This window comes from Gavialis gangeticus, unplaced genomic scaffold (assembly GCF_001723915.1).
Source record: "Gavialis gangeticus isolate Ggan-Ray unplaced genomic scaffold, GavGan_comp1, whole genome shotgun sequence".
NCBI lineage: Eukaryota > Metazoa > Chordata > Crocodylia > Gavialidae > Gavialis > Gavialis gangeticus.
In genome coordinates, this window is record NW_017728995.1 from 7,058,903 (window position 1) to 7,068,835 (window position 9,933).

General features: G+C 39.2%; 1 long non-coding RNA gene across 1 annotated transcript in view; it reads left to right on the forward strand.

Annotated features, from left to right (window-relative positions):
- The first annotated feature begins 589 nt into the window (after positions 1 to 589).
- The window catches only part of LOC109287920, a 137,953-nt gene continuing 128,609 nt past the window's right edge, over positions 590 to 9,933 (forward strand). Inside the window, exon 1 of the long non-coding RNA XR_002095009.1 lies at positions 590 to 1,349. This is a non-coding gene — a long non-coding RNA (uncharacterized LOC109287920). The remainder of the gene's footprint in view (positions 1,350 to 9,933) is intronic.

Consider the following 9,933-nt stretch of genomic DNA (forward strand, 5'->3'; position numbering starts at 1 on the left):
TACACTGTCTCCAATCTTTGTTTCTAAAATCTGAGAGAACAAATGCAGCTAGCATATTCTGTATGGTGAGAAAAAAAAATCTCCCTGCTCTATTCCACAAATTCTTCCCCCATGCTGCAGTAATCCTAGATTAATAGCATTGTTTTCCATTTTTTTCAGTCACAAAAACCTCATTAACAAAAGAAGTATCTAAAATGCTTCCACTACATTTACAATCCTATCATAAATCATATTATAGAACATGCATATCTAAATTAGTTCTAAGTAGCCCAGAGAAAATGATTCTTAAAACTGAATTACTCGGGTTACTGCATACCATTTCTAACTAGGCTGTACCACTGCTTTTTCCCATATCTCTTTCATGTCCCATTTCCAGCTATCAAAGTAATCAACCTAGAATAAGCAATTTATCCTGTTCATAGGAAACTGGCTGCTGCTGATTGGCTCTTATTCCTATTTAGCCACTTTTACTGCATCTAATCTCTTATGAAAATATTGAAGAAAGATCATGAGATCCATAGTAGTCCAAAACATTTCAGAAGTTACTCTAGTTTTGCCTTTTTAACCATCTTTTCCTTGCAGATGCTAACTCCAGTTTAAATAGCAGATACCACAATGTGATTTCTCTCTCTGCTTTGCATAATTATATGATGAATGTTGTGCTAGAGGCCAATAGTTCCTGGTTCACATGCACCAAGTTATGCAAATCCCAAAAACTTCCCAACACCTGATATGAGACAATACATTCCTGGTAGCATTTTTACTATACCTTATACTGGCACACTTCACACTGAAATAAATCCAAGAGCAGAAAGAACTTGGCTGTGGAACCACAAATTAACAATAATTCTTTGTCCCAGAATTCTCCCAGAAAATTTTTTTTTGCAGGATTTTCTTTATTTTTGCGCCTTATTTACTTTCTTACATACTCCTCTATACATGTGTAACAGTTTGGTTTTTTTAATGAAGTAGAGCATCTCTCCTACTGTAATAATTAATGACTATGAAACAGAGAAATATATCTCAAGAAACAGTCTAAAGTTAACAATACTGCTATAAAAAGCCTACTGTATTCATATATAATGATTTCTACTGAACAAATCTCATAGGAGGTTTTATAAAATAACTGGATGGGGGGGTGTCATTATTTTTCTTGTAGAAACCCTGTGTGTAGTTATTTAGGTTTTCCTTTCCTCACTGTAGGGATGCCTTCTTCTAGGAGACTTTTTCCCAGCATTCATTCTCAGGGCTGGGGGAGGTCTTTTAAATGTGGCAGAGTAAAGCAGCTGCAAACCTTAAGCAGCCATTTTGTATCTAGCTACTGTCTGCTGTTTCATCTTTTCCCATTGGTGAGTGGTAAACTTTTCTTATGTTTTCTTTTCCTTAAGCCTGACTAGTTGGTATCTGCTTCCTGGCATCAGTTTTTGATTAGGAAAGAGCAAACTGAAAGAAGTCTGCATGGTCATTATCCCCCATTCCCTGCTAAAATGCTCTGGTGTGTTCTTTAAAAAAAAAAAAAAAAGTTAATTAGGTACTGACTACTGCAGATAATGTAAGTAATATAACACTTTTTTCCTACTAGCTGGAAGGATGGTGGGAAAAGCCCTGTCTTCAGTTCTCTGCCTGTCCAACACATCTAGGTCCTGCAGGGCAAAATATCTCCAGCTCTACTGCTGTTCTGAAATCCTTAGCACACTGGCGAAGGGTACAGATTGCAACCTGTTGTTTCATCTGCCAAGCTGTACTTGAAACTATAGACCAATGATGGTCAACTTTTTTGATATGTGTGCCACAGATTAAGTCCATTGCCTCAAGTACCACTGATCCACTCCCAAACCCGGCCCAATCTGTTTCTCTGCTCCCTGTCCTACCTGCGGCTAGTGGAAAAAGCAGCTCTGATATTATGTGAAAGATTTAGCAGTCACAGTGCAGGGGTTGGGGGTCTGCTTACTTTCCACATGTTTAGACTGTAAATTTGATACTGTCTTCAGGATTAAAGGATTTATCCATTTCCTGCCTGTAGTTGATTTCCACTCCCCCCCCCCACACTTATTGTTAATTAGTGTACACTAAGCTAATTTTCTCTGTACTGATGTCTTCAAACAAAAATGTATTAAGAGGCATTTACAAATTAAAAAAAACAACCAATGCAATGACATGGATAACAACAAAGTAAAAGATGAAAATGAAAAAGAGGTTCTAGCTAGGAACTATTAGTAGTCATCCACATTTAACTCACTCCCAGGTACTTGTGCTATGCAGTAGTTTCTGTTGAACTTTATCCTCAATCTGGTCAGCACCTGCTTTCAATCAGCCACTATATGATCCAACCCTATAGTTAGTACTCATGAAAGTAAGCAAAAAGAAAGTACTTTTAATAGTATAAATATTTCTTCTTTTGGTTTCCTTATGTGAGAGCTTGGAAATTAATATTCTTTACATGAAAGAATTCAGTGGTCTAGTTTAAAGAGCTTAGTTATTACTCCCAAGCTACCAGCTCTTCATCCTCCTCAAATGGCCAGGTCAGCCTTTAAGAGGGCGGTTGATTCTGAAGCTTCTGCTGCAGCCAAGAATCTCATGTAGGGGAAATGAGGATGGGGATTTGGTAAGATTTAAAAGCCGGCGGGGCTGGAAGCTGGGCATATGAAGACGACAGCAATTTGAAAGCCACCAGCTGGCAGTGTGGTCCCCCAAGCCCAGCTCCCAGTCACCAGCTTTTAAATTGCTGCCCAGGCAGGTAGCAGAGCAGAAGGGGAAGAGGTAGTCAGGCTGGGGAGACTTTCTCTGAATCACACTCCTGGCTGCTGGCCTTTAAATTGCCACCCTGCTGCTCTGTTGGAAAGCAGGAGTGAGGAAGGGAAGCCAGGAGGAGCTAGTAAAGCTCCCTGCTTTTTCCCAAAAAAGGACTGTCTGGTTAGGGCAGTAACTGCTGTTCTTCTCACCTCCAGTCTATGGGAAGGGGGTAGCAACTGCTCCCTGCACCTTCTCAAAACCAGGGAGGAGTTAAGAGGAAGTGTATAGACATTTAGTCTCCTGAGAGAAACTGTCCCCAGAGCAATGTAACCTTGGTTGTTGTTGGATTATTTTCCTCTTGAAGCTTCCATTTTTGTTCTGAGACAGAGAGCCTGAATGTCTATGCTTTTGGGTTCTATTAGAATGGCAATTCTCCTGGTAGAAACTGAACGTCTGTACCTGGCCTACAGGTCCCAAGTTTGTATTCTGGGTAATGTTCTTGTAATTGATGATACCCTGTGAGCAAGCACAGCTTACCTGAGGCACCAATGAAGTCCTCAATTCCCATTTGCCTGGTTTTGCATAGAAAAATTGTTAGTGCACTATCTATTCTTTCTGATGTGATTGTGTAATTAATTCCTAGGAAGAATAGGACATATATCTGAACCTGCAGTTTTTTTTAAACTATTACCCAGATTTGGAAAATGCAATCTGTTAACTGTATTTCTCCATGGTGAAGTTTTGTATGTCTAGTTTTCTGGGATTTGTTGGTCACAGAAAATATGACCTACAGTTCCAGAGTGAGGATGGAGAGATTTAAATAAGCTCACTATACACATACGTTTTAGGATGCAGGGAAAAAGATCTTTCCTCTGTGTTCAAAAGTTTACTTTTATTTCTGACCTTCAAGCTGCATGCTATAGCAGGAATCATTTCCATCAGCACAGCCACCAGGCTGTGAAGAGGCAGAAAAGCCCTGGAAGAGGGAGGCCTGCTGCCTGGCTTGCTCTGTGTTCATGACTTCATCTTATGCTCACTCCTACCCCAGTCTCCCAGCTTTTGAAGAGGCTTCTCCATACTGCTTGGTCGGTCTTACATGGCAGGTGGATCCTTTGGCAGATGGAAGGATATACGCAGTCCTTCCCATGGCTCCTGGAAAAACAGCATCCAGTTGCACATATCTTCTACTGAAGGAGTCATTGGTGCTGTTTGTAAGAGGCTGCAGGGTTGGGCCAAAGTCTTTAGCCCAAAGTGAACTCACGCTTAACTTACAATATAATCACCTGGGAGAGCAGTCACACTCTGCCAGACCCTTAACAATAGCACTGTGAACAGGGATGCCATCATAATTGGTGAATATTGTGTCTGAGGAATGGTACTGATTTGGTAGAACAAATTGTCAGGTCCTCTTAATTTTCCCAGTCTACAAAATATTGGCAAATGTTACAGCAGACTTGTGCCCCCTTCAGATTTCATTGTCTGATGTATTTTGTTGGGGGGGGGGGGCAGGGAGGCTTGTTGGGGGGGGTTTGCTGTTGGTTTGGTTTTGTTGTAAACAGGAAAATAACTCACTAAACCTGGCAGCTGGGCTCTGGGAACATTTTTTAAGGTTACGCTGGTAGGCAGAATTTCTAGAAGTGATTGGATTCCATTACCTGAAACTGACTCTAAGCAGAGAGTCCTTGTTACTGTGAAAATGACTTGTATTTTTCCTTTGAATTCTGCTTCATGAGTATTTCCAACCAATTCTGACATTCAAAAGATGAATAGGTCCCTATATTATAAGGAAAGGTAAATCCAGCTGTTTGTGTTATGATTTTTACAGAAAGTTTGATAGGGATAGTGATTGTTCATGAATATTAATTTCCAAAAGAATGCTAGTATCAGTCCAAATAATTAAGTTTTAGATGTTGTATGTATGTTGTACACTTAAGAAATTTATTCACATTGTGTTGCATTGGGGCACTATAAATATGTTCCAAGCGTCTTATAAATTACTACTATATTTGGATTAAGAGCATTTTAATCCAACTAAGTAATGATCACCATTACAGTTAAGCTGATCTTAGATTCTAAAAATTGTATCTGACAAGGTGATTACCCTAAGCATCAGTATTGATAATCATTAAAGGAGACTTAACTATTGACTGGAAAAGCAGCAACTGAACTAGAAATTAAATTGGGGTTTCAGTTTCTGTGGGTATAGATGATATTTTACCCACACTGTAGTTCACCTTCTACTTTCTGAAGCATATATTTTTCATTGCTATCAGATGATTTAGCCATGGACTGTACTCCATTGTTAATAATGATCATGTGTTCATTAATAATTGGTACCAACTGTAGGCGGCACATCTCACCTTCAAAATGCTTTAGACACACAACTGTAAATGTTTAAAGCCAGACAGAACTTTTAGGTCATCCAGTCTCCTCTCATATATAATATGGGTTATAAAATGTTGCCCATTTACTCCTGGGTTGAGTCTAATAACTACCCTTATTCAAACGCATCTTCCTGCAAGGTGCCTACCCCTGGAGACTTGTCACATGGGACACTTAGTACAAGTTAGATTTGTGCAGTATTAACGTTAAAACCTGTTCTAAGCAGTTGCATGGTAATGTTTACTGTGATCTCTAACATGGGCAGCTCTCTCTCCAGGTCCCAGCACTGCCTGGGAGTTTTATACTGGCTCCAGTGCAGTGCTGGGATTAGGATCAGCAGTCAGCTGATTACTGGTCACACCCCAGAAGAGGGGCTGTGGGCACTTGGCTTTCAGTTGGTTGCTGGAGGAACCTGATGAGTCAAAGATCCAGGATCCCTCCTCTTCTTCATATGCATGGCTTTCCTCATCCCAGCTAGAGCCTTGGTACAACAAAGGGATTGTTGGCTGATGTCATAGCTGAGTGAGGATGGCAAAATTCTCAGATGGTCTCCATGGAGCAGTCCAACAATAGCTGAACGCATGTTATGTACAGGCAGTGCTTGGCTTACAACACAATTGGTTCCTGAAAACCGCGTCTTAAGTCAAAACATAACTCAGAACCAATTTTCCCATAGGAAACCATGTTATAGATGAAGGATTGGTTCCTGAACCAAGGGGTGATACCCTATTTTCACCAAAAAGAACCCAGAATTTTGTACTCAGTCAATTATAGATGAGTAACATAGCTACATTAATCTATTTTTATTGTAAATAGCAATCATATTGATTTGGAAGGACTTCTTTGAGGTGACTTTGCTGGACTTTTTGAAGGACTCTTAGTTGGACTTCTTGAAGTGTTCTTGGCTGGAGTCTTCTCGGGAGTCTTGGGTGCAGGTTTTTCTGGAGTCTTGTCTGTTTTCTTAAAGAAAGTGTCCAAGGAAGTTTAGACAGATGTTCTCCAGGGAGATAGGTGATGCAGTGAATTTGTTTGCTGGTGTGGCATCGCATCGGATCAAGCATTATAGAGTCGAAACTGACATCAGAAAGTTGAAAGTTTATAAATGTGAGTGTGAAATGTTGCAACTTGAAACATTGTAAGTCAAGGGCTGCCCATAATAGGTTCTGGAGGTCCTTCTTGTGTGAAAAGTTGCGACTTTGCTACAATATGACTGTGGGTTAGTATGTTTTACTTCTTGAATTTGTGCTCCCCTGAATTTGAAATGCATTTAACGCATGCTAAATGTAACGAGAGATATGGCCCTTGATTTGAAAACTAGTTTGTTCCATGAGTTATTTTTCTACACTGTAAAATTGTCACTTCTTATTTGAATTTGTTTTGCATTAATATAAACTAGTAGCTTTTGTGTTGTCCTTCTATATTAAGTTAGAGGCCTGACCCCCACATAGAGGTATTTTTACACAGTAATCAAGTAATTTCTAGTCTTCTTTCTGGTATGTTAAACAGGTTATGTTCTTTAAATCACTCTGTATATGTCTACACTATCAATCTAACTACAGTTGTATTTGGATTTCCTTATTTGCTGCTCCCCTGCTCATTCAGTAGTGAGACAGGTGTTAGGATGTGGGGGGACATGGTTGGTGTCTGTATTTTAAAAAGGATACTGAAAAATTGGAGAGAATGCAAAACAACGCTTCAGGTTATAGCTGTGCTGATAGTTAGGGATGACCTTTTGGGTATATCTACATAGCACAGCCTTTGCCAGCCTCCTCCTGTGGTGTGGAGGAAGGAAAAAACCTGCATTGGCTAAGGAAGGGGTTGCTGCCTCTCACCTCCAGTCTGCAGAAAGGTATTGGCAAAGGGAAGATATAGCTATCAGACGGAGCATATTACCCTGTAGACTACTGATGCAAGCAGCAGGAATACATTGTGAGAGAAGGAAAAGAGAAGATGGGGTGAGAGTGTCAGAAGCAGAAAGGACAAGGAAACCAAAAGCGATGAAATGGGAAACAGCAGTTATCTGTAATGGCATCTTCCCAGTTTCATTACTTCAGTATTTACAATGCTACTTCCTAATACTTCATAGTAGACTTTAAGGGAGCCACTGGTAGATAAGGAGGGGTTTGGCACAGGTTGGGAATGGAAGAGAAAAAGAAGGGAGGACTTGCCACTGAGAAAGGGGAGGCAAGGAAAAGGGAGAACATTTGAGAGAGAAAAACATACAGCTATAAGCAATATCCCATGTGTGACTGATAGGAAAGCTACTTCCAAAGAAAACTAGCTGTTATGACTGACTTACCAGAAGCATGATATTCAATATCTTGCTTCTGTATCTAACATGTTTTTAAATGGGCGTAGGGGGTAAATGCAGCTTTTTCCAAAAATAACCCACATGCGAACAAAGAAGTAAACAATACATTTGCAAAACAGCCTTCCAGTCCCTTCTTTAGTAGCCCTTTTCTTTTAATGCTATTGTGTTGTCTGTTCCTATTTAGGATGTTGTGATAAAGTTTGTTTTTTGCATTCCTGTTAAGATATGTATTGAATATTTCTTTGCATGCTGTAGCTTTAAGTACAAAGAAGGAATTTTAAAAAAATGGTCTGCTTCTAAGGTACTATGTGAACATGCAAAAATGAAAGCAGTTGGGAATTTTAAGATGGTTGTTTGATACCTTATAATTTATAAAAGTCGTTTTTAATTGAAGAAAAAGGTAATGGCAATAAACAATGAGTTTTCATCTCTTGCTTGCTCTTTTCAACAATTGTCAGTAAATCAATATTCTAAGTTTCTATAGCTACCATTAAAGTTGTAAAAGGCAAATGTCTCATTTGCAATAAAAAATAAGCTAATGACGTTCTTATGGCCATTTACTATTGAAGGGTTTGTCTAGCTGTCTATATATTCAGGACACATTGCTAATGATTTATTGAAAATACTCCTCCACAGATTCTTGAGTTGAAGAAGGATGCTGGAGCCATATGGAATTTTTTAGGGGATACAATCTCCATTTTAAATGCCTATATTTTGTGAGGGAAACCCCCCCCCCCCCTTCCCCACCTAACTGATTTGTAGTTGATCCTATTCACTGAGATACAAAATATGACAAGCATGGAAAAAAAAGCAAGTGTGTCTTCATTCTTGCTTCCAGCATTTGTTTGCTTGTTTCTATAAATAATTTCTGATATTAAGCATAGAAATATATTGTTCCTCTTCAACTATATAATGAAGTGGTTGATGCTTAGAATCTGATGGTATAATTTCTGTGACTCGACTGACTTTGGGTGTGGCCATTTTGCTAATAGATGTATGTTTCTTGAGTTCTTTCCCTATTCCAATAAACTGAGTTATGGCAATTATAAAACCTAGGTCCTACTCCTAAAGCACTTATACAAATGACAGTTTACCTTCCTTGCTCATATGCTTGCTTGCTGGATTAGCATTCCTTTGCTAAATCTAATAATCCAAAGTAGGGGCTCTCAGGCACTTTCATAGTGTGGACTTCTTGTTAAGATTCAGATACTCTCATAAATATGTAGCTGCCCTGAAAACTGACTTGGTGGAGCACAGTATAATATTTGATTTCCCAGGCTTATGCATGAGGGGATTATATGAGGTGATATAGTATTTGCTGGATTTAATTTTCACTTATTCTTATTTGAGTTGGACCTGGCCATAGATTTATTGAGTCAGTGCTGTCTAAGCGTGCATACCATCAGTTGCTTAGAGTGAATTTTCAAGTACAGTTTCTCTTTTCTCACTCTTTCCAAATGCTATGTGCAGAGCAAAGTTTACACAGAAGAAATGATCTACTGCTGAATGTTAGACATGCTTTCCTATTTCGTAGGTTTGCTTTTTAAAATATGAACCTCTGTTAACTAATGGGGGAAAAAATTATGGCTCTGTGTGATGGCCTAATATATAATATATCTGTGTGCGAGCAAGCAAGACATGTCTGGTATACTGGACATTGGATGAAGCATTCAAAAACTCTTACTGGCAAACAGACATGCAGGCAGAAAAATGCTTCCAAGCGGAGTTTCAGTCCTTGTTTACTCAGCTAGCTGTGCTGCCAATATAAGAGTATTTTATTTTATCAAAGAAAAAATAATAGTAACACAGGCTTCCTTTTTTGCCTCTTGTTTTTTTTTTCTTTGCAGTTCCCTCTTCCAAAAATGAAATTATGAATCAAGTTAGGAACTGGACTGTGGTTCAGGGCAGGTCTTTTTTCCAGACAAAAAGAATTATTCAGTGGATTCAGAATACACATAAGGGTAAATCTGCATTATTATGAACTCATAATAAAGGTTGAATGATTTTTTTTTTTTAAATTCTTATACTGATTTATATTTCAAACAAAAATATTAGTAACTATACAGTGGCACACTTTTTCTGCATGTTAGTGACATTTCATCTTTACTAAATTAAAAGTCTGCACCTCTAAAGGAACAAAGTCAAATGGATTTCATAGACATTAGGGCTGGAAGGGACCTCAGAAGATCGTTGAGTCCAACCCCCCACCCAAAGGGCAGGAAGTCAGCTGTGGTCATACGATCCCAGCAAGATAAGCATCCAATTTACTCTTGAAGGTTTTCAATGTAGGTGCTTGAACCACCTCCAATGGCAGGCTGTACAGACCTTGGGGGCTTGGACAGTAAAGAAATTCTTCCTTATGTCCAGCCTAAAATGGTCTTGTAGTAGTTTAGAACAGTTCAACCTCATCATCCCTTGGGACACTCTGGTGAACAAACGTTCCCCCAGATCCTGGTGGTCACCCCTGATAAACTTATAGGTGGCCATCAGATCACCCCTGAGCCTAA